Source organism: Sphaeramia orbicularis, chromosome 1 (genome assembly GCF_902148855.1).
Source record: "Sphaeramia orbicularis chromosome 1, fSphaOr1.1, whole genome shotgun sequence".
NCBI classification, from domain to species: domain Eukaryota; kingdom Metazoa; phylum Chordata; class Actinopteri; order Kurtiformes; family Apogonidae; genus Sphaeramia; species Sphaeramia orbicularis.
Genome location: NC_043957.1, coordinates 55,618,647 through 55,643,275, shown reverse-complemented (window position 1 = coordinate 55,643,275; position 24,629 = coordinate 55,618,647). Strand labels below are relative to the sequence as shown.

Below are 24,629 nucleotides of genomic sequence, written 5' to 3'. Positions count from 1 at the left end.
TTAATTTTCGTAATTTTAGGGGAAGCCGGGCTTCCCTTGCAGTCTATGAGAAATCACCACTGCTCCATAGTATTATCAGTAGGATGTAAACCGGCCCAGCCCTGGGTAGTTGTCCTAAATGTGTCAGTAGTTTGTCTCTAACTCACAGTGGCTCTTTGAACAGATCCTCTACCTCCACGGTTCCGCTGGTATTCTCCGTCTGGGTACGCATCCGCTAGCACCTGGAAAACCGATGGAATGTACGCAGAGGACAGACAGAGCGCTGCGTCCGTATCTGTCTGTGTCTGTAACTTTACTGTCAGTCAGCGTTACTTTTATCACCGTCATTTATCTGGTTAAATCTCCACACTCTTCACACTCCACACACATTATTCCTCCTCCTCGTACCTGCTGCACTGAACTGGGAATGTCACACAGCTGTAAGTGGTGTCGGTGCATTTGTATCGGATTACTTTTACGAGTACGAGTACAAGTACGCACACTGAGTATCGGAGCCGATGCCCGATACTGGTATCGGATTGGTGCATCCCTCTCTCTAGTACATAGTGAGGTGGGCATGTTAATGTTCGGCTACAGCATGGCCCTGTTGTTGTTTATTCCCTTATAATGACTAGTTCACTGTGCATCGTCCTGTACAGATATGTTCAGTTTAGCAGTTTTCCACCAAAACTTTAACATTTTATTTAGTTCTTCATTTTCTTTCCAGCTCTGATTCCCTCAAAGGCCAACTGTATGGAAAATTTCACAAGAGAGATTCCCATGCCTTTACTTTAGATTGCACAGTCAAATCAAATGACTTTTGAAATGGTACTGAATAATAAATTGAGTTTTTTTATTACTTTGATTTTTATTGATATTTTCAACATTTATAAACAACAATAACAACACTGTTTGGGAGTTACATTTCTAATAGTCCATCCGTTCTTTGCTTCTCCAGTTATTTATTTTTTGCTTTGTTTTTGTCGTTGTTTTTTTATGTTCTGAATAAAGTCCATTTTCCTCATTTTTCTTCAAATTGTGCCACTTGTAATTTCAGGCGGTGAGTCAACTTTTCCATTATGCAGGTTTCTTCTACAGTCTCTGTCCTCTGTTTCTGGTTAGGAGGATCTACCTTGTTCAGTTCAGTTCAGTTTTATTCTTTGTCCCAAATGGCAGTTTGTTTGCAGCAGGACCACACACATACTACACAACAATAGGCACAACACAATACAGACAGACAGGCAGATCTGCACAAGACGCATAATAAATAGTCCGTTGTAATAAATAAATAAATATACATATTGGCAGTGCATTAAAAACCTAGTCCTTGCCCCATTTCCTTGTAATTACTTTCTTGCCAGCTATCAGTGATATTTTAACCAAATACCTATGAGATGTGTGTACATTTTCGTTAATGTAATTAAAATGACTAAGATAAAGTATCATGTAATTCATAGGGATGTCATATCCCAATAGTTTTTTCACGCTTGTATGTATATTTTCCTAAAACAAAGACAATTTTTGACATTTTTGAATCGTCTGTCTCAATTTCTCTGCATTCTCTCCAGCATGATCATTTTGTACTCAAATATTTACTCTTAACCTTAGATGTGATTAAAAAAGATATATATACATATATATATATATATATATATATATATATATATATATATATATACATATATATATATATCAAATTTTTCCAAGAGAACTCCCTCCATATCCTTGAATTAGTGGATGTCTGATGTATTTTCCACATATCTTACCAATCATCATCTGAAATTTTTGTATTGAACTCTGCTTCCTACTTTTCTTTATGTATTTAGTTGAATGTTTATTAAGCATTAGTTTCTTAAATAGAGCTGATTTGATTCCAGTGTTTATTTCTTTATATGAACTGATTATGATTTGGATCATACCATTCACATCCATGGAGGGATCTGTCTGGTTTTCTCTTCTATAATAGTTTCTTAGTTGCAGATACTTATAAAATTCATATTTATCCATCATATTACTGAAACTCTCCAGTTCCCCATCCTTCTCTAAATTGCACCATGCTGTAAAACCCTTATTTACCCATAATTTGAATTCAAATTGAGTTTTTTTAAACCCTAGTTTGAGCAGACCTGAGGATTCCTTTAATACCAGTTTGTATATTAACTCAGTCCAACTACAGTTTGTTTAATAAATTAGAGGAACTAGACTTTGCAGCCAATCTGGGCTCAGCAGTTTATCTTCCCCTGTAGGGGCTGAAGATTTCAGTTTGATAGAAAAACCCTTTAACTCAACCACAGATGGTTACTCCAAAGGCATACTGCATGTAGAAGATGACAACATCTTGCGCAGTCTCCCCTCCCATTGCTCTCCCATAGTGTCATCATTTGTTCTTAATGTGGTGTGAAAATGTTTCAGCTGAATCCTCTGCTTCTTTACTTTATGAGACCCTTTGCAGTCTTGGGGGTCAAAGGGCATTGGGGTGATATTGTTAATCTCCTCCACGGGGTCAGCCACCTCCACCTCCACCATGACCTTCCTTCAGCTGCTTTATTTAGGCCATAACTTAGGCTTCCTTAACAGGCACACACTAGGTCTATTGATGCATTTTCTTTTTAAATGTGGACTCAAACTGGTAATTTACATGTCTTATGAAATTGCTGACTGACGCACATCCTCAACCATAAACTACAACCTCTTCTTTTTACACAAGAGAACACGTGGGTGTTCCCTTTGGATGGTTGAGTGGAGGGGCTAAACCCCCACCCCCCCTCAGTTTTTTTGATGACAGTTATGATGGTCAGGAGCCTTGAAAATGGCCCTGGTCTGCTGACACTGCAGCTGTTACAGTGAAAAGCCTCACTGTCACACTTTACTTCTTTGACCAATTGATGAGCAGAATGACTCTGTTTAACCCCAGCTGGTCATGGCAGATGACCATCCTCTAGAGTCAGGTTCTGCTCGAGCTTTGTGCCTGTTAACAGGAAGTTTTCCTCACCGCTGTCACCAAGTGTTTGCTCCTGGATGATTGTGTTGGTGTCTGTGAACTGGCTGAAAAATCTGGTTTAGATCAACTCTAAATGTAAAGTGTCATAAGATAACTTTTGTTAAGATTTGAGGCTATTTAAATGCAATTTGATTGATTGATTGATGGATTCACTGTAAAAAAAAAATAAAAATCTGTAATTTAACAGAACTTTCATTGTTTATTTTACAGATTTTTCCTGTATTTTTAAGATGCAGGAAAATATCAATAAAATGGCAAAAATAGACTGTGATTTTACATGTCAGGTATAAAATAACACGAAAAAACTGTAACTCTGAGTAACCATAAAATTTCCATTTTTTAAAAGAAATTTTTTCTTTTTTCACAGAAAAATACAGTTAAAATACATTTGCAAATGGATCATAATTTCACAAATATTTCTTTTCTATTTATGAGATTAAACTATTAATTTAAAGTTTAAAACCGTAAAACAAAAATAAAACAAGATAAAATTAGTGACAATAAACTGTAAAAGAAGTGTTTGTTCTGTAAGTTTAACAAGACTTGTTTGTTAATTGACAAATATCTTGTGTAATTACAGGAGGTTTCACAACAAAAATGTTGAATAAATGTATTTTTGTGAATGTATAACATGTATAAGCACTGATAAACTGTCCAAATACAGTTTTTATCAGTGGATTGTTCAACTTAGTGTCATTGAAAATTATTTATACATATATATTTATAGGTAATCTGATTGTTTTAATACATGAAAGTATTCTTTATTAAACATTAAAAAGTAAAAAAAAATATGCAAAATCTCATGTAAAGTTAGGGCAAAAACCTGTATTTTAATTATGGAAAATAACCGTATTTTTATGAGATGGTTATTTTCCGTTATTTTCCAATATTTTTTTGGCACCCCTGCTGCCGGAATAATACAGTTTGTTTGTTTTTTCACAGGTTTTTTTTTTTTTTTTTTTTTTTTTTACAGTGTTGATTGATTACCAAAGTATTCAGACCATGAACGTTGTTGTGTAGGAGATGGCTGCATTGAGGGCTGAGCAGTTCATCAGTAATTTGTGTTATTACAGTATAATTTTATATCATCATCATATGTCATTAGTGGGATGTTTGTTGTTCACATTTTCAGCTCATCTTTCATCTTACCAACTTATTGTACTCACTTTACATTATTTTCATCTTGCTGTGTCTTATGTTTTTGTCTTGTGTCTTTAAACTCATTTTTGTCTTTTTATATCACTTCTGTTGTTTTCTTATCACGTTTTGTCACTTTCACCTCATTACAGATTTTATGTTTCCATCTTCTTCGAAGTTGCCCTTTTGTTACATTTTGTCATTCTCCTCACGTGTCTTTTTACGCTGATGAACCACAATAACAAATTGTGAAGTACACAAGAAAAGGAAAAGCACACACAAGAAAAAAAATAACACTACAACAAATCGAAAAGCACTCAAGAAAAAAAACCCAAAATGCACACACAAGAACAAAACACAAGAAAAAAAAAGCACGCACACAAGAAAAAATGCACACACAAAAACACACACACGAGAAAAAGAAAAATACTACACAATAAAAAACACACACACAAGAAAAAGAAAAGGCGCATACAAGAAAAGATCCTACCATAGGTACCTGTTGTCCAGATGCTGATGTGACAGAAACACTGTCCCTCTTCCTGTCAGACAGACTGTCCAGTCAGCATCCACATCCTGGTCATGGCAGGTACCTACTACCCAGGATTCATCTGTTTCATTTTTGTTTTGTTTGTTGTTTTCATCTTGCATCTCTTAAATTATTTTCACCATGTTGTTTTTTCTACATTTTCATCTTGTTGCATCTTTTCAGTTTTTTGTCTTGTAGTGTTGTTTATATTTTGGTCTTTGTTGCGTCATCCATGACATTTTAAGGTTTTTTTTTCATTTTTATGTTTCTTGCAAATGTAAAACCACCAGTAAGTGCCTGATTTTTACTCAGGAGTATAAACCAGCCTTGACTGGAAAGAAATAATGATTTGATATTTGTAGCGATAACTATCAATACAATGTAATGTAGACAGCATGTTGTTGCAGTGGTTTGGGTTTAAACCCAGGTATGTATGTATGTTTTTCCTGAAAATAAATGTTATTAATATCACCTGATATGTATGGGCTGCCATTTGGAAAGCAGCAAAAATAACAGCAACACATTTAGATTCAAACCATGTAAAAAAAAAAAAAAAAAAGAGTGGCATGGATTTATTCAGGTCACCTTTTAGGACATTTTCAAAAATATTTGTCATCTTAGCTATGTATGAAATAGTTAAATGGAAATATTAAATGTCATGCGTAAATGTTAAATATTAAATATAAACGTTAAATCTAAATCTAAAGGCTACATCTAATTATAAATGTTGAATCTAAATACAAGTGTTAAATCTAAATTTAATTATAAATGTTAAATCTAAATTTAAATACAAATGTTAAATCTAAATTTAATTATAAAAGCTAAATCTAAATCAAAATACAAATGTTACATCCTGTCTCTCAGGTGCAAGTAAATATTTTGCTAATATGCAAATTGACACTGCTGGTAACAGGAAGTACCAAAATAAAAGCTTGTGGAGCTAGCACTGTGATGTCATCTTAGCTATATATGAAATAGTTAAATATAAATATTAAATGTCACACGTAAATGTTAAATCTAAATGTTACATGTTAAATCTAAATGTTAAATCTAAATATAAATATTAAATCTAAATCTCCTGGGTGCAAGTAAAAATTTAGTAAATATTTAGCTAATATGCAAATTGACACTGCTGGTAACAGGAAGTACCAAAATAAAAGCTGAAGGAGCTAGCACTGTGATGTCTGAGCTACCATGCCTGCTTTCCCATGGGCCTCCACTCTCCCCCCCCGTCCCCCCCCCCGATTACACTGTCGTCTTGGTTACTGTTGCCACGCGCACCACGCTGACCACACAGAATGTCCAGGGATTCAGCTTTCAGCAGGTGTGCTTTTATTTTGGTACTTCCTGTTACCAGCGGTGCCAATTTGCATATTAGCTAAGTATTTACTTGCACCTGAGAGACAGGATGTAACATTTGTATTTATATTTAACATTTATAATTCCATTTAGATTTAACATTTACAATTAGATGTAGCATTTAGATTTAGGTTTAACGTTTAGATTAAATATTTAACATTTACGTGTGACATTTAATATTTACATTTAACTATTTCATATATTCCTAGGATGACAAATATTGTTGTAAATGTCTGAAAAGGTGACCTGAAAAAATTAACACCACTTTTTTTTTTTTTTAACATGGTTTGAAGCTGAATGTGACGAAATATTGTAGTTATTTTTAGCATGAGCAGCTTTACCAACGGCACCCTATAGATATGAACACACCGCTGCATATGAACATTTGCATTGTCTCAGTAAATTGGAATAAAGTGTTTTTCTATCCTGCTGTGGTGCTCCGTGTAATGAACTGAATCAATGGCCATATTTGAACATAATAATAGACTGCACATAATTATGCAAGAAGCTAATAATTACAAAGAAAAACCCAGTGCAGGGCAATTGAGAAGGGACTTCTCCACATGCAAAATACTTTCATCTACTATACCTTTTATTACCGGGGGGGATAAAACAGTAATTGCAATAAGGCTGATGTGTCTGTAGGGGGGTATTAGGTCAACGCAGATATTTTGGTTGTTGTTCAGTTCAGGCCACAGGATAAAATCAGAACAGATCATCGTATGCATGGCAACATTACTAATGCATGCTAGCAGTTAGCACAGTATCTAAATACACATTTTCTAGGCATGTGTAGGCTATTACACTGCATTTATACTTTGTGTAATGACAACAAACACACCTGATCATAAGAGTGAAGGAGTGTGCGTGTAATGTTGGTAGAATTGGCGTTACATGACTAGTTTTGGTGTGCTGTATTTTGCTTATATATGGTGTTAATTGTGATAGTTGTGGTTGTGAAAACAGTAACAAGGTTTATGGGTGTTTTGTACAGCTGTGAGATCCCACCTGAAGTTAGACAGTATCTGAAATGTTTGGAACCTGTTAACCCTTTCATGCACAGTGGTCACTCCAGTGGACAGTTCTTCTCCAGCTGTTCTCTTGTATATTCATGGGTTTTTTTGGTTTAGTTCCGTATCAGCCAACACTGTGGCTGTTTACGCACCATCCCATACACCGATATTCAGACCATTACTGTCACTTTGCTGTTCTTCATAAACCTGATCTGCACTAACATGTTTGAGTGTAAAACACCTGTTATTTGTTAGACACAAAGATTTTTTTTTTTTTTTTGCATGTTATTTTTGTGACGTGAGTAATAAGTAGGACTAGAATATGTTAAAATGTGAGAAAACATCAGATTTGCAGCAAAATGTTTTTATTTAATTGTTTTCATATTATATTCTCACGGAACAGGATTAGGGCCACTGGACTTTAATCTCAGAATCTGATTTTAAAGTCAGAATTCAGGTTTAATGAACATGAACAAACTGAAAAAATAAGTGCAATTTAACAATATTCTGCCTCAGTTTATTATTTACACATGTACATTATAATATACAGATCACAGTGGATCTACAAACAGAAAACATTGAGTAACAGGCAGAACTTTGTTAAAATTGTACTTACTTCTCTTAAGACGTTTCAGGTTATTCGCATTTTTTTGAAAAATTATACTTTGTTTTAGTGTAAGTACATGAAAATATTTAAATTTACAAAGAGAAACATTTGAAGTTGTCATTATTTCTATGTTCTTATGATAGTATTTGACTGGTCTGACCTACTTGAGATTGAATTGGTCTGAATGTGGAACCTGAACTAAAAGGATTGTTAATATCTTAGCATAATTTTTGCGTTTCACAAATTCATCTCAAGGGCTGGACTGGACCCGGGCCGCATGTTTGACACCTGTGCTGTAAAGTAAAATGAAAAGTTAGTGGCAGTTCCAGTTTTTTCCTGTAGCATAATGATCAGATTTAAAAGCACATTTTACTTAACCCTTTCATGCACAAATTATGAGAACCTTTATCAAGATTTTTTTTCCTGCAATTGAAAATTTTCTTAAAATAAATAAATAAATAAATAAATAAAAAATAAAGTTAAAAAAAGACATACTACTACTACTACTACTACTAATAAAATGATCTTATGAACCTATTTTACATGAAGTTGCAAAAATGTCCATTCAGCTGGACACCTTACATTTAATTTTTGAAACGAAGAAACATGTTATTTACAGATAAATTGTGTGAAAACTGGGGGGGTGGCTTGTAGTTCTGGGGGTGAGAGTATGCTCAGGGGAGATCTACACAATAGTACCAATTCATGTCAGAAGAGATATGTAGTGTCTTAAAACTTTAATAAAGATATGTGCAAAAACAAACAAAAAAATCCATGCATATGTCACAGTAGAGACTGAAATCCAGTAGGATTCGTAATCCTACTAGGACAGATAGGAATTTTAGTTTGTCCTAGGACAAACTATGGACTAAGGACAGATAGGATAGGACAAACTATGGACTAAGGACAGATAGGACTATGGACTAAGGACAGATAGGAATTTTAGTTTGTCCTAGGACAAACTAAAATTCCTATCTGTCCTAGTAGGATTACGAATCCTACTGGATTTCAATCTCTGCTGTGATACATATATAAGAGAACAGCTGTAGAACAGCTGTCCACTGTAGTGACCAGTATACATGAAAGGGTTAATAGCCTCCGTAATATGTGACCTCATACATCTGTTCATAGTGTTGCTCCTGTGATAAATAGTTCTCTACTTGTGAAAACTGTATTTTACTTTGTGTGTGTGTGTGTGTGTGTGTGTGTGTGTGTGTGTGCTCACAGATGCACCTTGGTGAGGATCTGTTAGTTTGATAGTAATTCAGCCGAGCTGCTCTGCTTGAAGAGCTCAAACATTTTTTTTTTTTTTGGATAACTCAGAAGTTCAATTTCATCATCCACTGATTTCAGCCTCCAGGAGCCAGTTCAAAAATAAAATAAAATCAAATAAAAAAGGCTTTTCCTTATCTTAACTCGTCTGAGCCGACACATTAGGGACAGGTCAGAGGAGCAAATAAGCTTGGGAGCATGCCCTGGCAGCAGTTCTACTGTGTGTGACACGTCTCTGCAGCTCATCCTCGTTGGCTTTGACGCTTCTAGTGATATTTCACCTTCAACAGTGCTCCATTTACAAACACACACTCCCCCAGGTGGAATACCTCCTGAAATACGAACACCAGATTCAAAACACAAGGTAAACCAGCTCTGTAAGTAACATGAAATTAAAGCTGCAGCTATCGATTATTTTTTGCAATCAATTAATCTATTGATTATTTCTTTCAGTTACATTCAATTGTGTGATTATTTGAATTGGTGAAAAAATTTGTGAAAATGTGAAAAAGACATGTCTGAAAATGACAAGCAACCGGAACCAGCTGAAACAACCACAAAAAGTACAAAAGTACAAGGATATATAAAAAGTATCTAAACCACTGGTGTCAAACATGCGGCCCAGGGGCCAAATCCAGCCCGCCAAAGGGTTCAATCCGGCCCCTGGGATGAATTTGTGAAATGTAAAAATTACACTGAAGATATTAACAATCAAGGATGTTAAATTCATTTTTAGGTTATTTCAGTTTAAAGCGGATCAGACTAGTCAAATACTATCATAATAACCTGTAAATAATGAAAACGGTAAATTTGTCTCTGTGTTTTAGTGTAAGAAAAGTAAAATTACACAAAAATGTTTACATTTACAGACTAGCCTTTTACAAAAAATGTGAATATCTGAAATATCTTAAGAGAAATATGAGGAATTTTAATAATATTCTCCCTGTTATTTAATGTTTTGTGTATTTGTAGATCCACTGTCATCTCTAAGTTATGATTCGCATGTGTAAATGATAAACTAAGGCGCAATATTGTTAACATTGCATTTACTTTACTAAATAATTTTCAGGTTGTTCATATTTATTTATGTTATGTTCAAGTACAATTCGTAGATGTAAACATTTTTATTATGGAATTTACTTTTTTCACTCAGAAGTTCTTATCTTATTATTTCTATTATTTTCCTGGTCCGGCCCACTTTATATGATATCAGGCTGTATGTGGAACTGAAGTAAAATGAGTTTGACACCGCTGATGTAAATAGAAATGTGTGTGTACCTCTTTTGAGTGTTTGTGAATGAGAAGTGGTATATGTTCCATCAGTTACAGCAGAACATGAATTAAACTAATGCAGCAACATTTAGTTTTTTCTTGAGTTGAAGTTAATAGGGATGTAACGATATGAAAATTTCACATCACAGTTATTGTGACCAAAATTATCACGGTTATCATTATTATCGTAGTATTATTGAAATTGTGCTCAAAATGTTCAAAAAGTGACACACGCTGAAATAATTTAACCAAGTTGTATTTTGAAAAATAAAAATAAAATAATCAGCACAATGTACCTTCTGTTGCAGAAACATTCAAATATTAACCCTTAGTGGTCTGAGCTTATTTTGTCTGTTTTTCAGTCCTTTTGATTTTGCCTTTATATACTATATAAACAAATGTTTACTATACCCATGTTTAGTATCTTTTTTTTTTAGCACAACTTCATCTATATCATCTGTCTATTATTTTTTCACTTTAACCTACTATATCAACACAAAAGGCCAGAAAACACAAAAAAAATATAAAATCCGATTTGAAAAATGTATATACTTCATTGCATAAATAACACACAGATGCTTAACGAACCTTTTCAAAGACTTTAAAAGTGAATATTGGTTCCAAATATTAGGTATATAACATCAAAATTGTAATAAATCAAAACTATACTCAAATATTTGACATGAAAGCATAACTTTACATTATGTTTTTTCCCCTAAAAGTGCAGTAATCAAACACAGTTATCATGATAATTAGAACTGAAACGGTAATACTAACCATCTGCAGTTTTACAGCGGTTTATTGTTATACCGGTAATCGTCACATCCATAGAAGTTAATGACATAACTAGCGACTGCTACGTACGTTAGCATTAGCATTAACTTGAACATTATTATCTCGTGTTCACTCCGCTCTCAGGTTTAACGCAGACCGAGTGTTTCTGCTGCAAATGCTGCATCACATGATGATATATGTTACACAATATGTTACATGATAAATGATACAATGTAGGAACATGAGCAAAAGGCAGAATAGTGAGAAAATATGTCTTTATTATCATGATATGGGATCAAGGTTATAATAGTTTTGGATTTTTCATTATAGTTCAGTTTTATTTAGTTTTGACTTTTTTTTCTCTAATTCAGTTAGTTTTAATTAGTTTTTAGAGCAGGTTTGCTAGTTTTTATTAGTTTTTGTTATTTTCTAAATGCTTAGTTTTGGTTTAGTTTTAGTTTTTTTTTTATATCTTTTATCTTCTTCACCGTCGTATTCAAATAAATCCCAGACAGGACTCTGCTGCTTTCTCCCAGCTTTAGGGGCCGTTTACACGGCGTAGGATTCAGTCGACTCCAGGAAGATTTCATTGCGGATTAGCCTTCTGTTAACATAGAAACGGTGCCTAGAGTGCCTGAATCCAGAAACTTTTGATGCCAGGGTCCAGGGTGGAATGTTATCGATACACTCCGCATTTCAGCTCCGTGTTAACGCGAATCGGAACGTTCCGGGGTAAAATATGACGTCACCGCATGTGCGCGCAGCCAAGAACCGCCAGTTAACCCACTCCAGGCCAGTTGGTGGCGGTAATGCGCCTCCAAGCTGGTTTGCCAGCCTCTATGACACAAAAAAGCTGCAGAAAAAGAAGGAACAACCACAACAACAATTGCCGGTTTCAGAACAACATACGTGCTGCTAACTGTGCTCAGTTTGCTGTCGCTTCTCCACCAAAACTAAGACTTACTGCGTCTACACTCTTACCAGCGGAGACGCATTTCTTAGGGGCCGTTTACACGGCGTCGGATTCAGTCGACTCCGGGAAGATTTCATCGCGGATTAGCCTTCTGTTAACATGGAAACGGTGCCTAGAGTGCCTGAATCCGGAAACTTTTGATACCAGGGTCCAGGGTGGAGCGTTATTGATACGCTCCGCATTCCAGCTCCGTGTTAACGCGAGTCGGAGCTTTCCGGGGTAAAATATGACGTCACCGCATGCGTGCGCAGCCAAGAACCGCCAGTTAACCCACTCCAGGCCAGTTGGTGGCGGTAATGCGCCTCCAAGCTGGTTTGCCAGCCTCTATGACACAATAAAGCTGCAGAAAAAGAAGGAACAACCACAACAACAATTGCCAGTTTCAGAACAACATACGTGCTGCTAACTGTGTTCAGCTCGTCTGTCCAGACAAAGAAGTCCTGCGTCTTTGTACGACCACTCGCCATTGTTGTTTGTAAATAGTGTTGTCCACCTCTTTTTCTTCTTCTTCTTCTTCTCCTCATTTAAAGGCTGTCTAAACCGGAAATTGTTTGTGCGCAGGCGCGTGTTTTACCGCCACTGTTTCACTACAGCTCTACATCGCCAGCTACTGGTCTGGCATGGCCACTACAGCGTATTCAGCCGTCCTCGCGGACTCGTGTTAACGCAGATCGTTATCATAGTGGCTTCGTCTTAACGTGGAATGATTTTAAAACGCAAAGGAGAAATCTTTGCGGAATTGGATCGTAGCGTTGCCGTGTAAACGTAGCCTTATATTCGCCAATGCCTGAGTCAATCCCTAACGTCCCATCCCATCGAAGGAGGACAGTTAGGAGATCGCCAGCTACTGGTCTGGCATGGCCACTACAGCGTATTCAGCCGTCCTCGCGGACTCATGTTAACGCAGATCGTTATCATAGCGGCTTCATCTTAACGCGGAATGATTTTATAACGCAAAGGAGAAATCTTTGCGGAATTAGATCCTAGTGTTGCCGTGTAGAGTGGGGACGAAAAGACGACTCTAAACCACAAGTGACGAGAAGTGATGGACCGTTAAATATCATATGGTGCCAACAGCTAAAATTGCTTGAAGGAAATAAATCGCTTTTGTATCAATCCGACATAGACAAAGACGAAAACGAAGGGAATTTTATCCCTAATTTTTATCTGTTTTAGTTAGTTTTGTAAACACACAATACAGTTTCAGTTAGTTATCATTTTTTTTCCTTCTAATTATAGTTTTTGTTTATTTCAGTTAACGAAAATGTTTTTACAATTGTAGTTTTTGTCATTTTGTTAGTTTTCGTTAATGATAATAACCTTGTATGGGATTCAACAAAATTTGTTTATCCAGTTTAGAAGAATATACAAAATGTGCAAAAATATAAATGTCATGTAAATAGTGGTACAAATGTACTGAAATCAAATCGAGTGACATATTGTGGTGGATTGTGGGAATACGTTAGGGAGCCGATGGCAAAAATACAGCAGAGCCAGGGAGGAAAGTGGACAAGCACACAGCCGTACCGATTACAGAGACTGGTGTTCTGAGGACGTCCATCCTCTGGGGCAGTTCTTACCAAGACTGTATTCAGCAAAGTTGATATTGAGAAACGCTTATTTTCTGCCTGGGATTATGCACTGTAAGAAATCTGTAATTTAACAGAATTTTCACTGTTTATTTTACAGATTTTTACTGTATGTTTAAGATACAGGAAAATATCAATGAAATGACAAAAATAGACTGTGATTTAACACGTCAAATGTAAAATAACACGAAAAACTGTAACTGTGAATAACCAAAAAATTTACATTTTTTAAAAGAAGTGTTTTCTTTTTCACAGAAAAATACAGTTAAAATACATTTGCAAATGTATTGTAAGTTCACAAATATTTCTTTTCTATTTATGAGATTAAACTTTGAATTTAAAGTTTAATACTGTAAAAAAAATAAAATGAGATAAAATTACTGACAATTAACCATAAAAGAAGTATTTGTTCTGTAAGTTTCACAAGACTTGTTTGTTAATTGACAAATATCTTGTGTAATTACAGGAGGTTTCACAACAAAAATGTTGAATAAATGTATTTTTGTGACTGTATAACATGTACAGGGTGGGGAAGCAAAATTTACACTGAACATTTAGTTGTTTTTTCTCAGCAGGCACTACGTCAGTTGTTTTGAAACCAAACATATGTTGATGTCATAATCATACCTAACACTATTATCCATACCTTTTCTGAAACTTTTGCCCATATGAGTAATCAGGAAAGCAAACGTCAAAGAGTGTGTGATTTGCTGAATGCACTCGTCACACCAAAGGAGATTTCAAAAATAGTTGGAGTGTCCATAAAGACTGTTTATAATGTAAAGAAGAGAATGACTATGAGCAAAACTATTACCAGAAAGTCTGGAAGATACTATTAAAGAAGAATGGGAGAAGTTGTCACCCGAATATTTGAGGAACACTTGCGTAAGTTTCAGGAAGTGTGTGAAGGCAGTTATTGAGAAAGAAGGAGGGCACACAGAATAAAAACATTTTCTATTATGTAAATTTTCTTGTGGCAAATAAATTCTCATGACTTTCAATAAACTAATTGGTCATACACTGTCTTTCAATCCCTGCCTCAAAATATTGTACATTTTGCTTCCCCACCCTGTATAAGCACTGATAAACTGTCCAAATACAGTTTTTATCAGTGGATTGTACAACTTAGTCTCATTGAAAATTATTTATATATATATATTTAGAGGTAATTTGATTGTTTTAATACATGTATTTATTCTTTATTAAACATTAAAAATTAAAAAAAAAAAAAAAAAAAAAAAAAAAGCAAAATCCCATGGAAAGTTAGGGCAAAAAACTGTATTTTAATTATGGAAAATTACCGTATTTTTATGAGATGGTTATTTTCCATTATTTTACACTATTTTTTCGACACCCCTGCTGCCTGAATAATACCATTTTTTTTAACGTGTTTTTTTTTTTTTTTTTTTTTACAGTATGTGTCACAATAAGTGTCCGTGTGAAATGCAACAGCGGAACCAAATGTTTAGCAGCAGGGAAACTAAAGACACAGGACTTCAATTCAGGAAAATTGGAATAGAATTTTTTTTTTTTAATGGATTCGAGTCGATTAATCATTTTTCTACTTCAGAGGTGACACATTTGACCCTGTAACTTGGTGCTGGGTACTGATAGCTCTCTGAAGGAAAATTTTTCTTCCATGTAATGTGTCAGCTCTGTATTTTCCAGTGCGATTTCTTTCTGCATACATGTATATATAGAGCCGATCCCGATGTGTGACAGCAGCAGCACTAAGCCAGCCTTTGTGCGGCGTCGGGTTGTGCCTGGGGTCCCGGCCTGCCCTCCTTCCTACACACACACACACACACACACACACACACACACACACATATACTCACAGTGCTGCCATTCATCTCACCTCTGGATTAACAAGCTCTTATCCTTGCAAGTATGTTCAGGAGCAGGAAAGCGTGGGGGGAAAAGGATCCAGTGTTCCTCCACCTCAGAGCTGGCATGCTTGTAGACCAAAGGGGCACTGAGTGGTGACATGAACTCAGTGCTCTCACTTGTTAAATATCTATCAGCCGGTTTATTGTTAGGGATATTTGGATTTATTGGCCACAGTAAAGGATGCTGGCTCATCCTGAAAGCTATTTTTGATAGGCAGTAAAATGTTTTAGGCCCAGTTGGAGTGACTAATCAGCACTGATATGCATTACTTCTGAAACTATTAAGGATTATGTCATTTCCAAAAATCTTATAGCCCCAATTTTTCACAAAGTCTGGGATAGATTTGTGTCCTGGTGCTGTTGTAGTTCCATTCGCTCCATAGGTTGAATGTGTAAATGTCTCATTAGTGCATTTTGCATCTGTATCAGCACGCCATCAGGACCTGATGTCAAGTTTGGAGCATGTGACTCAGTGGAAAGAAGCTTCTGAGAAACAGCAGGAGCAGAGTGCCATAAACACCGCCAACCTGTTTGGTTCAGTACAAGTGTTGGCCAAAAGGAAGCCTTCTGGTTTGATGAGCGCGGTGACACAAAACAGAGGTGTGATGTTTCTGTCCAGATGGCAGTTACTTCTTGTCACTGTGTCAGTGTGATGGTGATGATCAGAAGCTGCAGCTAAATGGATGTAGGATGGTGCCTGTGCCATGTATGTTCATCTGCAAGAGCTTAAAATAGAAACATGAAATGATTAAGATTCAAAAACAGACGTGTACAGTGGAAGGGATTTTTAGGGATGCACTGATACCATTTTTTTCCACACCGAGTATGAGTACGAGTACTTACATTTGAGTACTTGCCGATACCGAGTACCGATACGAGTACTTAATAATCCCATTCCAGTCCTTAGTTCCTTTTGTAAATGCGCTTTATTGTCGTTGTCATTAGTCTGACTGGAACAAAGTGCTGCTACTGACATTTAATGTGTTGGAATGAGCGTTTCTCAATTAATCCACCAGGGGGCACCACTCTGAATTAACCATACTGGACAAATATCACAAAGAAGAGTAAAGTTTTTTGAGAAGAAGAAGAAAGTCAGTAATAACAAACATGGGGACGACAGAGGCAACACTGATGTGATACTAATATTGCAGTGTTTTCGCTGGTAAGGTTTAAAAGTTTACACTGGTCTACAATTTTTTAGAAATGATTTGCTTCAGACATTAAATGTGCTAAATGTTATGTATTTTAATAAGATTAATTGGAAAATAAATGACAAAAGTGCCGGTTTGCTGATGTTTTCAAGGTATATAATTAAGTGTTATTACACATATATACTGGTTTATGTACATTTATATAATAGTTTTATAAATCTTCCACTAAATAGAACCTGTAAAGTGAATGTATTCTAATGTGCAGACTGTTTTGAAGTAGATCTTGTCGCTCTGAGACAAATATTCCTTTTGAGTCAAACCCATTCTCTCGTTAATTCTTGAATTTCACATTTTGACCCAAGGCTGTATCTTGGAAAGTTCAGCCAACCAGTATTTTTGACTTGATTTTTCTTTATCAGTGACTCTCATGTGGTAAAATTTCATTACTTTTATTCTGGAAGCATTTTCCTTGTAGACCAGTGTTAGCTTCAGCAGGTAGAGAAAAGAGAAATGAGCCATAAATTTGGTTTTCACTTCCACTGGCGGCGGTCTGCACCACTCCATACCCCTCTTCGTCTGGGTACTCATCCACCAGCACCTGGAAAACGGATGGAATGTACGCAGAGGACGGACAGAACGCTGCGTCTGTATCTGTCTGTGTCTGTAACATTACTTGCAGTCAGCGTTACTTTTATCACCGTCATTTATTTTGAAAAATCTCCACACTCTTCACACTCCACACACATTATTCCACCGCCTTGTACCTGCTGCACTGAACTGGGAATGTCACACAACCGTAAGTGGTATCGGTGCATTTATATCGGATTACTTTTACGAGTACGAGTATGAGTACACACACTGAGTATCGGAGCCGATGCTGATACTCATATCAGTATCGGTGCATCCCTACAAAAAACCCCCAAAAAACCCAACCCGCGCATCACTAGTGCAAGGCCAAGACTGAAGGAAGTAGACGACTCAAAGTAGGATTACTAAACTGACTGTGATCTAGAAAAACTGGTCTCAGTAATGATCTGTGAACCATGGAAGCACCAGCAATACTGAATAATAATTTGGACAGCATGGCAGCGTGTTTGCTTCACACACATGAGCTTTGGGTCATGACCGAAAGGACAAGATCCCGGATACAAGCGGTCGAAATGAGTTTCCTCCGCAGGGTGGCTGGGCGCACCCTTAGGGATAGGGTGAGGAGCTCAGTCACCAGGGAGGAGCTTGGAGTAGAACCGCTGCTCCTCCGCGTCGAGAGGGGCCAGCTGAGGTGGCTCGGGCATCTGTTTCGGATGCCTCCTGGACGCCTCCCTGGGGAGGTGTTCCGGGCATGTCCCGCTGGGAGGAGACCTCGGGGAAGACCCAGGACACGTTGGAGAGACTATGTCTCTCGGCTGGCCTGGGAATGCCTCGGGATCCCCCCGGAAGAGCTGGAGGAGGTGTCTGGGGAGAGAGAAGTCTGGGCATCCCTGCTTAGACTGTTACCCCCGCGACCCGGCCCCGGATAAGCGGTGGATAATGGATGGATGGATGGATGGATGGCAGCGTGTTTGGATTATTCTGATCATCTATTCCATGAAGACAATGTGCTCTTTTCTTTAACATGCTGTGTGTCTGGGCTGCTGCTGTCTGAACCTTTTCCCACTTTTAAGTAAGACTCAGTAGGACTAATTAAGAGCCTTGAAGGGTGTTGATGCTGTTCTATAATTTAGTTTCAAAATCCTATAAAACTGACACTGTGTGCTCTGTCCTGCTTGTAGAAGAAAATGTTGTTATATCATTTTTAAAAGGTACAATTTCAGAAAATGTCCATTTTAGGAAAGGAATAGTGTTTTTTGGGGGGGAATGTTTTTTTTTTTTTTTCAGGTGTAGATTAGCTCATGTTTTGTGGTGTAGCAGGTCGTAGGATGCATGGAACCGGTCATGTCATAAGAACAGGAAGGATTTCTGTTTCCCACACCGTTTCTTACTGTCACATCACTTCAAACATGGTTGGTTGCTCATTCACCAGCTCTGTCAAAAATTTCATCTGTACTGAGGCAGCATCGCAGAGTCGTCAAAGCCTCCAACAAGAACATCACACCGACTCATGTAACAGCTGTGCTTTTGTAAATGATTTCCATCGCACTGACCTGGAATAACTAGGATGGATTTAATTATTACCGAATATATGATGTGGTTTGTGATGGAGAAATGACATGTAGCCCAGCCATTGTGCGTACTGTTTGTGTGTCTGCACATGGAAATCTCTTTTGCCGGTTTGGGACCAATCAGCGGAGGTTCAGAGGGACGGGGATGGCCTGCTGGAGGTGTCCTATGTCAGACCTATGTTTACTCACAGGGAGTTTCCCTCGCTCTGTTTTCAGAGATGGCCATTCTGTGAACACAAAGACAAGGCCCGAGGGCACGCCTGCACACATGAATTGTGGGTATTGTGCTACAACTAAGTGAAACCCAATTTACCTAGAAGCAGCAGCAGTTTGCCTCTTTTGAAATGCTTTAATGCCTGCATCAGTGAGCAGTCGACCAGATGCATTTTCTTCTTTTCTTTCATCTTTTTGATTCAATTGATTTTTGATTGTTTTGTGCCATGACTTTGGCTGGTCAAAAAAATCATAATTACTGTTGTGATAATATTTTATATAGGGGTGTAAGAAAATATTGGTTCTTCAAATTATCATGATATTTCCTTTCACAATACTGCATCAATATTAAAAATTACTGTATCGATATTTTTTAGGTATTTATTCAAATGCAGATATTGTGGAGGTTCATTTTTGCTTTTCTTTTTTGTTTATATTTTATTTATTATTATTATTTACTCTCTTTAATTAAATAATGTTAGTTCCTTTGTTGGGATTGAACTAAAAAAATGTTCGGATGTTAGTTCTGAACAAATAGAATATGAACATTTGAACAGGATCTTAAACTGTAATGTCTGTAAAACAGAATTTAAGTTTAAACACAGGAACATTTTGCGATATAGCATTAGATCCTGTTGTGATCAAATAAAAATGTGTTTAGTATTTATGCATATTTTTGGTGTAATTCAACTCTTCAAGGAAATAATCATTTAAAAGAAAAATAAACAAACAAAAAATTGGTTTTATAACAGTATCATGATATATCCAATCCAATCTGACTTTATTTGTAAAGCACTTTAAAACAACCACAGTGGCGCAAAGTGCTGTACAGAAAAATAAATAAAAAACATAATAACAGAATAAAATACAAGAATAGATTAAAACTAAATAAATAAATAAATAAAAATACAGAAGAATAGCTAACACCTGAATAATAGAATAAAATACAAGAATAGATTAAAAACATAAAAAGCTGTACAATTAAAAACAACAACAAATATCGTGATATATCGGATTGTGATCCTAGTATTGTGACTTGTATCGTATCGCCACATTCTTGTCAATACACAGCCTTAATTTTATATCATGTTCTCATTTTTTGTGATATAGGATTATCATGACAGAAATTTAGATCATTATATATTTTTTGGCACTAAGAGAGAGGGCACTAATGGCACCACGGGTACAATGCCGCTACTATATTTCATATATATTTTGTATACATTGTAAAATAAACTGATGCAAATATTTTTCTACTTTATCTAATTTTATTCATATGAATTTTGTTTGCTTTGAATATTCTATCTTTTGTTTTGTTTTATTCTGTTTTATTTATGCATGCAATTAGAAGATGACAAAACTGGTTATTTACAGCTTAATTTGTTAATTCATTATTTGCCATTTATTAAATTAATTGGCAACTATTTTGAAACATGTTAATTTCTCTGATTCAGGCTTCTGAAATGTGAATATTTTTGCCATTCGTTTCTTCTTCTGTGACATCAACATCTTTCCATTTTAGACAAAACACCACATCTGATACATCATCTTGGATTTAGAAAAATCTGATCAATAAAACTCAGTGACAATAATCAACAGCAGAATAGACAGTGACAGTAAGGATTAGTTGCAGTACTAGTCCAAAATATACAACTTTTAATACCTTTAAATAGTATAATATTTTATTTTGGGATTTACCTGCACTGTAAAAGAAAAAAACCCCGTAAAAAAACAGTAATATTCCGGCAGCAGGGGTGCCGAAAAAATACTGTTAAATAATGGAAAATACCCATCTCATAAAAATACGGTAATTTTCCATAATTAAAATACAGTTTTCTGCCCTAACTTTACATGAGATTTTGCTTTTTTTTTTTTGACTTTTTAATGTTTAATGAAGAATATTTACATGTATTAAAACAATCAAACTACCTATAAATATATAATTTATATATATAAATAATTTTCAATGAGACTAAGTTGTACAATCCACTAATAAAAACTGTATTTGGACAGTTTATCAGTGCTTATACATGTTATACATTCCCAAAAATACATTTATTCAACATTTTTGTTGTGAAACCTCCTGTAATTACACAAGATATTTGTCAATTAACAAACAAGTCTTGTTAAACTTACAGAACAAATACTTCTTTTATGGTTAATTGTCAGTAATTTTATCAGGTTTTCATTTTTTTTTTTAACAGTATTAAACTTTAACAGTTTAATGTCATAAATAGAAAAGAAATATTTGTGAAATTATGATACATTTGCAAATGTATTTTAACTATTTTTCTGTGAAAAAAGAAAAAAAATTATTTTTAAAAAAAATGGAAATTTTATGGTTATTCACAGTTACAGTTTTTTCCGTGTTATTTTACATTTGACGTGTAAAATCAGTCTATTTTTGTCATTTCATTGATATTTTCCTGTATCTTAAAAATACAGGAAAAATCTGTAAAATAAACAGTGAAAATTCTGTTAAATTACAAATTTTTTTTACTGTGTGTGTTATAGTGTTAAATGAGAGATTGATAAAATGAATCGACTGTGGAAGTTTGTGCGTTCGACTTTCGGTTTCACCTCCATTACACTCATTTCTCAACAGTGAGAAAAGGTCAGCCTGTCAGGAAGTGAGGCTCAGCAGCTGTGGTGGTGGTGGGCGGCTGCCCCATGAGCCTCACTTTCTGATGAGATGGTTTTTGGAAGACACTTCTGGACAGTCAATTTGGAGGTTTCAATCTGTCACATACATAGGTTGTGAGAAAACCACCTCATTTGTCACCCACTCATCCAGTGTCTCCTTTTGCTGCTTTGTCGTCGGTAGGCCTGTTGGTTAGTGGTACGGAGGAACAGAGCAGAGCTGAGGCAACACGTCCAGGTGCAGACCATAGTTTCCTTTATTCGTTCTCACCAAAATACAGGGAAAAATATTTACAAAAAGAGACAGGTAATAAGTTAAAATATACTATCTGTGCAAAAGCATCATCTGAGTCCAGTACAGGCAGCACGCACACCATACAATGGAAAAGAGCAGTCTTTTATAGGCTGGCCTATCCCCTACACTGTAAAAAAAAAAAACCCCGTAAAAAAACAGTAATATTCCAGCAGCAGGAGTGCCAAAAAAATATTGTAAAACAATGAAACATAACCATCTCATAAAAATATGGTAATTTTCCATAATTAAAATATAATTTTTTTCCCTAACTTTACATGAGATTTTGCATTTTTTTTAATTATTTTTTTTTATTTTTAATGTTTAATAAAGAATATTTACATATATTAAAACAATGAAATTACCCATAAATAAATAAATAAATACAGTTTTTATCAGTGGATTGTACAACTTAGTCTCATTGAAAATTCTATCTATCTATCTATCTATCTATCTATCTATCTATCTATCTATCTATCTATCTATCTATCTATCTATCTATCTATCTATCTATCTATCTATCTATCTATCTACCTATCTATCTATCTATCTATCTATCTGTCTATCTGTCTGTCTGTCTGTCTGTCTGTCTGTCTGTCTGTCTGTCTGTCTGTCTGTCTGTCTGTCTATTGTTTTCAATGAGACTAAGTTGTACAATCCACTGATAAAAACTGTATTTGGACAGTTTATCAGTGCTTATACATGTTATACATTCACAAAAATACATTTATTCAACATTTTTGTTGTAATTACACAAGATATTTGTCAATTAACAAACAAGTCTTGTTAAACTTACAGAACAAATACTTCTTTAACAGTTAATTGTCAGTAATTTTATCTCTTTTTTTTTTTTTTTTATTTTATTTTATTTTTACAGTATTAAACTTTAAATAAACAGTTTAATCTCATAAATAGAAAATAAATATTTGTAAATGTATTTTAACTGTATTTTTCTGTGAAAAAAGGAAAAATTACTTTTAGAAAATGGAAATTTTATGGTTATTCACAGTTACTTTTTTCATGTTATTTTACATTTGACATGTAAAATCAGTCTATTTTTGTCATTTCATTGATATTTTCCAAAATTCTGTTAAATTACAGATTTGTTTTACAATGTAACCTATCCTATGCTGAATACACAGGTAGGTTTACCACCCCCCTCCCAATTAACTATTTAAAGATAAAAATTTCCCAGCAGTTCCACTATTTACCCCATTAACAACATATAAAAATATATACTTTATTAAATTAACAGTGAACAATTTTAAAATATCCATGAGATAATTTTAATTGGTCATTCAGTTAAAACACCCCTGCTGTTCCTGCCCCAGTGGTCCCTCCTGGAACCTTCTTAAAGGTGCTTCGGCTCCCTGGGGACTCTTTTTGTTGGAACACCTGGGACCAGACACAAAGACTCATGCAAGTTAGTTTTCCATACAGTTACCCCATCTGTCTTCAATATTACCTGTTCTTTTTCTTCTATTTTCAGACCACATCACCACCAAGAGCGGCACAACAAAAAATAAACACTTAAAACATAATGTGCGTGTCTCTTCTTCAGTATTGGACTTGCTACATTACACTCGTCCATCTTGTGACCCCCTTCATATTTACTCTAATATCCCCAGTGACTTCCAGTCCTTGTTTCTAGTTTTCAGTCTCACACAAGAAGAATATACCATCAGTGATGAGTGGTGGACAAGTGTTGGACATTCATCGCTCATTCTGTGGCTTCACCACAATGTCATCGCCTCATCGCGTTTATCCTCATTCATGTGTCGTCCCCCCCACCCCACCCGTGCCCTTTGCACACGGTGCTGTTTGTTTGTGTTTCCATCACCAGTGTGGCCGTGTTGATCTGTGACCAGGGCCCGTGTCTGGAGCTGTGACGACGAGGGGTGTAAGAACATATCGGTTCTGCTATATATCGCGATACTTCATTTCACAATACTGTATCGATATTAACCCTTTCATGCACGAATTATGAGAACCTTCATCAAATTTTTTTCCTGAGTGTTTTTATTCCTCTTCAGGCATGAAAAAAACAATGCGATTGAAAGTTTTCTTCTGAAAAATACATTTAAAAAAAATAAATGAAATAAAAAATATTTAAAAATTTTTAAAAATACATAAAAAAAAACAATAATGAAAGAAAAAAATTCTTATGAACCTATTTTTCATGAAGTTGCAAAAATGACCACTCAGCCGGACACCACACGTTTAATTTTTGACGCACAGAAACATGCATTTACTGATAAATTGTGTGAAAACTATGGGGAGGGCTTGTGATTCTGGGGGTACATCTACATAATGTTACCAATTCATGTCAGAAAAGATATGTAGTGTCTTAAAACTTTAATAAAGATATGTGTTAAAAAAAAAAAAAGAACCACAAAATCTATGAATATACAAGAGAACAGCTGTAGAATAGCTGTCCACTGTAGTGACCAGTATGCATGAAAGGGTTAAAAAGTACTGTATTGATATTTTTAGGTATTTATTCAAATGCAGATATTGTGGAGGTTCATTTTTGTTTTTCTTTTTTGTTTATATTTTATTTATTATTATTATTTAACACTCTTTTATTAAGTAATGTTAGTTCCTTTGTTGGGAAAAAAAATAATGTTCTGATGTTAGTTCTAAGCTAATAGAATATCAACATTTGAGCAGGATCTTAAACTGTAATGTCTGTAAAACAATTTAAGTTTGAACACAGGAACATTTTGTGATATAGCATTAGATCCTGTTGGGATCAAATAAAAATGTGTTTAGTATTTGTG

The 24,629-nt window shown here is 35.4% G+C and overlaps 1 protein-coding gene and 1 long non-coding RNA gene across 3 annotated transcripts in view; one reads left to right on the top strand and one right to left on the bottom strand.

Annotated features, from left to right (window-relative positions):
- The window catches only part of kcnq5b (potassium voltage-gated channel, KQT-like subfamily, member 5b), a 296,398-nt gene that overhangs the window by 9,546 nt on the left and 262,223 nt on the right, over positions 1 to 24,629 (top strand). The gene's annotated exons all lie outside the window — the stretch shown is intronic.
- Positions 10,562 to 23,812, bottom strand: LOC115425224 (uncharacterized). Its single transcript, XR_003936208.1, has 3 exons — positions 23,740 to 23,812; positions 16,576 to 16,581; positions 10,562 to 10,574 (listed from the first exon to the last, which is right to left on the bottom strand). It is a non-coding gene; the product is annotated as an uncharacterized LOC115425224 (long non-coding RNA).